The sequence below is a fragment of the Narcine bancroftii genome, chromosome 6, assembly GCF_036971445.1.
Source record: "Narcine bancroftii isolate sNarBan1 chromosome 6, sNarBan1.hap1, whole genome shotgun sequence".
Lineage (NCBI taxonomy): Eukaryota > Metazoa > Chordata > Chondrichthyes > Torpediniformes > Narcinidae > Narcine > Narcine bancroftii.
The window spans coordinates 244064172-244070618 of NC_091474.1; positions in this window are offsets into that span (position 1 = coordinate 244064172).

Sequence of the window (6447 nt, forward strand, 5' to 3'; positions counted from 1 at the left end):
CCTCCACAGTGGATGTTCCTCACCACCTTTCTTTAAGGAAGTCAATCTTATGGCTCAGCGGCTGAACCCCTAAACTGGAGACGGTATCCAGGTCGGAAACTATTCCATTCCGATGCGCAATTATCCCACTGGGTCCAGAGGTCGGCTAGTCCATGCTTATGTGAGCTTCAATGGGAGATAAGGAGGGAGCCAGGTCCACCCCATGACCCCCCTCTCTGGCTGTTCTCTCCCCTTCCCCGGGCCCTCCCCTTCCACTGACACCTCCTACCCACTGGCCCCTCTCCCTCACCCTGGCCATACCATCCAGCCCACAGTCGCCCATAGCACCCAGCCTACAGTCACCCAACCCATCCAGCCTACTCAGCCTACAGTCACACATAGCACCCAGCCCACCCAGCCCATACCGCCCAGTCCACAGTCGCCCATTAGATATCAAGACTGCTCCTCCATTCCATCGTGACTGATTTATCACGCTTCTTCACTATAATCTCATGACTTTTCCCCATCCCAATTGATTCCCTTCCTGATCAGAAGTCTATCTACCTCTGTGGCCCAACTATTTCAATTCTGTGGCCCACTCCCATGCTCACGTGTCTGTGCATGGTCTCGTACTGTCCCACCAAGACCAGCCATACATTGGAGGAACAACACCTGATTTTCTGTCTGGATCCTCTCCAGCCGGTTGGTGTTAACATCAACCTCTCCGGTTTCTGCCAGCCCATTCCCCATTCTCCCTCCCTTCCCTTTCCCTGTCTCCTTTCCCCCAGCCTCTCTACCCCCTTCTCTCTCCATTCACAGAGCCATCCCCTCCCTTCCACTGTTTTCTGTTGGCCCTCCCTCCCTTATCCACCTATTACCTCCTGCCTGTGAGACCTTGCTCCTCCCCCACCTTTTAGTTCAGTCCCCTGCCGACATTCTCCACACCTCGATAAAGGGCTGAAGCCCGAAATGTCGGTTCTTTATCTTTACCTTTGCGACATAAAAGACACGGTTTGACCTGCTGAGTTTCCCCAACTTTGTGATTTTACTGTCGACCTGAACCCAATGACGGGGCCTCAACTGCCGTCCATGGCAACCAATTCCACAGATTCACCATCCTCTGGGTAAAGAAATTCCTCATCTCTGTTCTAAAGAGATATTTTTGTATTCTGAGGATTGGTCCCAGACTCCTCTGCATAGGAAACATCCTCTCCATGTCTACTCTATCCAGTCCTCTCACTATTCGATGGATTTCAGTGAGATCCTCCCCCCTCATTCTTCTAAACTCCAGCGTGTACAGTCCCAGAGTTATCAAACGCCCCTCGTATAACTTTTTCATTCCAGGACTCATTCTTGTGAACCTCTGCTGGATCCTTCTCTAATGCCAACACATCCTTCCTTAGATAAGGACCAAACACTGCTCCCAATCCTTCCCGAATGGCCTGACCAATGCCTTGCAAATCCTCAGTGTTACATCTCAGCTTTGTATTCCCTCCCTCTCAAAATGAATGCCTGACATTGTGTTTGTCTTCCTTACCACTGATTCCATTTGCAGGTTGACCTTCAGGGAACCTGGTGCAAGGTCTCCCAAGTCCCTCTCCACCTCTGATTTCTGAACCCGCTGCCTGTTTATAAAATAGCCAGCACCCTTATTCCTTCCACCAAAGTGCACAATCGTACACTTCTCTTCACTGGACTCCACCCGCCAGTTCCTTGCCCAATCCCCCAACCCATCTAAGACCTTCTACCTCCCCTCCACCGATATTTGCATTGTCCGCAAACTAGGCCACAGAGCCTTCAAATCCGTCCTTCAGATCATTATCAGACAGCGTGAAAATGCATGGGCCCGGCATCAAGACCTGTGGACACCACTGGTCACCGGCAGCACCGAGGCCTGTGGACATCACCAGTCACCGGCAGCACTGAGCCCTGTGGACACCACCGGTCACCGACAGCACCGAGCCCTGTGGACACCACCAGTCACCAGCAGCGCCAAGGCCTGTGGACACCACCAGTCACTGGCAACACCAAGGCCTGTGGAGACCACCGGTCACCGGCAGCTTCGAGGCCTGTGGACACCACTGTTCACCGGCAGCACCGATCCCTGTGGATGACACCAGTCACCGGCAGCACAAAGTCCTGTGGATAGTCAACCAGAAAAGGCCCCTTTTATCTCCACTCTCTGCTTCCTGCCAGTCACCCAGTGTATCCGCACTTCCTATCTTGTTCTGCTGTATCGTGTGTGACACCTTTTCAATACCATGTAAAAGGTCCCAACGCCTGGACCGCCTTGACCCCACAGACTTACCACCCGGTCCCGGCCAGTCATCCGAGCTCCTGATGCCCCAAATGACGCAGGTACTTACCTCAGTAGCATGGTATGTGTGTAATTGTTAACCCCCTAAATTTTACCCTAAAGATTGGTCCACAAAATTCGATGATTGTACTTGTACATACTAAACCCACTAATTCTCCTAAAGGGGTTTTTATCTAGAAAACCCATGTTATTGCCCAAATCACACTGTGTGAAAACGAGGTGGATTCAGTGGTTTATGCTGAGAGCCAGATGGCTTGGTCCTTTTACATCGCAGAGATTAGTGAGTGGGTTTCCCAAGGCAAAAGGGGCGGGATGTATCGTCCAGCAGCGCCGGCCTCTGCGTCAAATATAAAAAAAAGAGTTTTTAACTGTATTTATCTTATTTTGCTTCCCATTCAACAAATAAATCACAGTATTTAAACCTTTACTTTCTTACACACTCGGTATCCGAACGGGCAATGATTCTCCAGTGAACAGAAGCAAACTGTACCAGACTATAAATCTTGTTAAAATTATCTGTACTCATGGCTACAAATGTGAAATCCATAAACCTTTCTCTGTACCTCCTGAGATCAACCAATCCAGTAGCATAAAACAATATATATATTTGTGCACGTCTGTCTCTTCTCCATGCAAATCAATATGAAGCACTCTAGAAATCTCCAGCAGGGTTCACTTGGGGAAACATTTAATGCTGAATGTCATGACCACATTGAATTTAATCTTGAGCATCATATTGCAATGGTCCCCAGACAATTTTATTTTTGGATCAGGGCAGAACCTACAGGGGAGAGAAAGGATCATGCGCTGCTGTGAGGTGCTGAAACCCTCCTGGGGATGCTGGCAGCTGTCAAAAGCATGAGAGCCACATGCTGGAAGCTGTGGAGAGCGCGCCCACTGCTATCAACCTCTCTCCACCAATAGGGGGAGCTGAAAGCATGCGCTGGGGCCGTTGGAGAACCTGGCGTGCTGAGGTTTGGAACGGGTTGGCAGTTGGTCAGTCGGTTGGTTGGAGGGGAGTCAGTCAGACTGTCAGTGGGCTCACCCAGTGGGAGAAAGGAGACTGAGCTACTTTGCCCATGGGCGCCAGCACTGTTGTCCTGACAGCAGTTTGCACCACTCTGACACCCAGAGTGTGTATGTGACTGACTTGGGTTTCCTCAGTCCCCTTCCAAGAGGAGGACTTTAAGTGACAGGAGTCATGACAACCCAAGACATGGTGTTTGGGGGGAAGACCCAGGAATCAGAAGGTCACTTGTTAATCCTAAAGTGGGCTTTGTAGGTATGAACCTCGTGTAGTGACTAGGAGTCACTGGATGAAGATTCCCATGTGAAGAAATCAAAGGTGGTCGTTGCCACAATCAAACCTCAGGAAAGTCATAAGTCTCCAGTGATCATGTCTCCAGTGATCGTAAGTTTCCAGTGATCGTGTCTCCAGTGGATCATGTCTCCAGTGATCATGTCTCCTGTGATCATGTCTACACAGTGATTGTAAGTCTCCAGTGATCATAAGTTTCCAGTGATCATGTCTCCAGTGATTGTAAGTTTCCAGTGATCATGACTCCAGTGATCATAAGTCTCCTGTGATTGTGTCTCCAGTGATAGTAAGTCTATAATGGTCGTATGTTTCCAGTGATCATGTCTCCAATGGATCATGTCTCCAGTGATTGTAAGTCTCCAGAGATTGTAAGTCTACAATGGTCGTAAGTTTCCAGTGATCATGTCTCCAGTGATCGTAAGTTTCCAGTGATCGTGTCTCCAGTGGATTGAGTCTCCAGTGATCATAAGTCTACAATGATGGTAGATCATGTCTCCAGTGATCGTGTCTCCAGTGATTGTAAATCTCCAGTGATCATGGCCATCTATCTCCACGTCCAACTAAAAGACCAGCATGCAACCAAATCAAGAATTCCAAGCCTGGAGACCAGACGATGAGCTGTTCCTCTTTGACTGACAGGCTTGACATGACTGACTTGAGGTTTTGTTTTGGGAGTTTTCTTTTGGGGCTGGAATGTGATGGTCTGGGGGGTTTTTTCCCACATGCACCTTATAAACATCTGTTGTTAATGTTGAGTTGCCATAAAGGCTTATGTTGGGGGATTAAGTTTATTGAGGTAATTCTATTATTGTTAATTTGTTAATAAATTTGGTGTTAAACTTGGCCAATCTGTTTATTTGTCTCAGTTGCTGGTGAGGGTGGAACAACATGAAGTTCAAAAGTGTTTTTTGACCAGCCTGCACTGACTGAATTACTGTTTATTATACAAGTATTTACTTGCACTGACTGTTCACTAGAATTGTGGGAACATTTGATGCTGAATGTCATGGCCACATTGAATTTAAACTTTAAGGTCATATGACATTCAAAAAGATGGAACTTTCCCCAGGGCCACCTCAATGAGTTACAGGGCATCAACGTATATTCAGAAACCAAACTTAGTTCAATCTGGGCCCAAAAAAGTGAAGCAGCTTTGGCAGAAGCTCTTCTTCACAAGCCCATAGAGTTAGATAAAGGAGAACATGAGAAACATCAGTATCATCTCACTGTTGATACTTCCAGACGAACAAGGAGCAGGCAGCAGGAAACAGAACGGCAACACCAGGCCAAACTCAGGGCTCAGGCCTCCAGACGAACAAGGAGCAGGCAGTGGGAAACAGAATGGCAATACCAGGCCTACCTCAGGGCTCAGGCCTCCAGACGAACAAGGGGCAAGCAGCGGGAAAACAAAACAGGAACACCAGGCCCACCTCAAGCCTCCAGACGAACAACGGGCAGGCAGAGGGAAACAGAATGGCAACATCAAGCCCACCTCAGGGCTGATGCGACCAGGCATTCCATGAGCAGTTAACAAGAGTCTGCTGAGGAAGAACAAGTAAGACACCAAGCAAATGCCACCAAAAGGGCAGGGGGATTAAGACTCCTTCAGGCCACTGATCATTCACTTGGTCCATTTCAGTTAGTTACAAACTTAACAAAGTTTGACAAAAATATATCCAAGGAGAGGGTGTGTGATGGAGTCGATGGAGGGGAGGGGGGTATGTGATGGGGTCGATGGAGGGGAGGGGTGGGTGATGGGGTTGATGGAGGGGAGGGGTGGGTGATGGGGTCAATGGAGGGGAGGGGGTATGTGATGGGGTCGATGGAGGGGAGGGGTGGGTGATGGAGTTGATGGAGGGGAGGGGTGGGTGATGGAGTGGATGGAGGGGAGGGGTGGGTGATGGAGTGGATGGAGGGGAGGGGGTATGTGATGGGGTCGATGGAGGGGAGGGGTGGGTGATGGGGTTGATGGAGGGGAGGGGTAGGTGATGGGGTCAATGGAGGGGAGGGGTGTGATGTTGATGGAGGGGAGTGAGGTGTGTGCTGGAGTCGATGAAGGGGAGGGGTGGGTGATGGAGTGGATGGAGGGGAGGGTGTATGTGATGGGGTCAATGGAGGGGAGGGGTGGGTGATGGAGAAGAGGAAAGTGAGTGATGGAGTAGATGGAGGGGAGAGGGAATTGATGGCCTCTCCATGCAGTTCCCCACCCCACCGCTAGGGCGCCTCTCCCTGCAGTTCCCCACCCCGCCGCTGGGGCGCCTCTCCCTGCAGTTCCCCACCCCGCCGCTGGGGCGCCTCTCCCTGCAGTTCCCCACCCCGCCGCTGGGGCGCCTCTCCCTGTAGTTCCACACCCCGCCGCTGGGGCGCCTCTCCCTCCAGTTCCCCACCCCGCCACTGGGGCGCCTCTCCCTGCAGTTCCCCACCCCGCCGCTGGGGCGCCTCTCCCTGTAGTTCCCCACCCCGCCGCTGGGGCGCCTCTCCCTGCAGTCCCCCACCCCGCCGCTGGGGCGCCTCTCCCTGCAGTTCCCCACCCCGCCGCTGGGGCGCCTCTCCCTGCAGTTCCCCACCCCACCGCTGGGGCGCCTCTCCCTGTAGTTCCCCACCCCACCGCTGGGGCGCCTCTCCCTGTAGTTCCCCACCCCGCCGCTGGGGCGCCTCTCCCTCCAGTTCCCCACCCCGCCGCTGGGGCGCCTCTCCCTGCAGTCCCCCACCCCGCCGCTGGGGCGCCTCTCCCTGCAGTTCCCCACCCCGCCGCTGGGGCGCCTCTCCCTGCAGTTCCCCACCCCACCGCTGGGGCGCCTCTCCCTGTAGTTCCCCACCCCGCCGCTGGGGC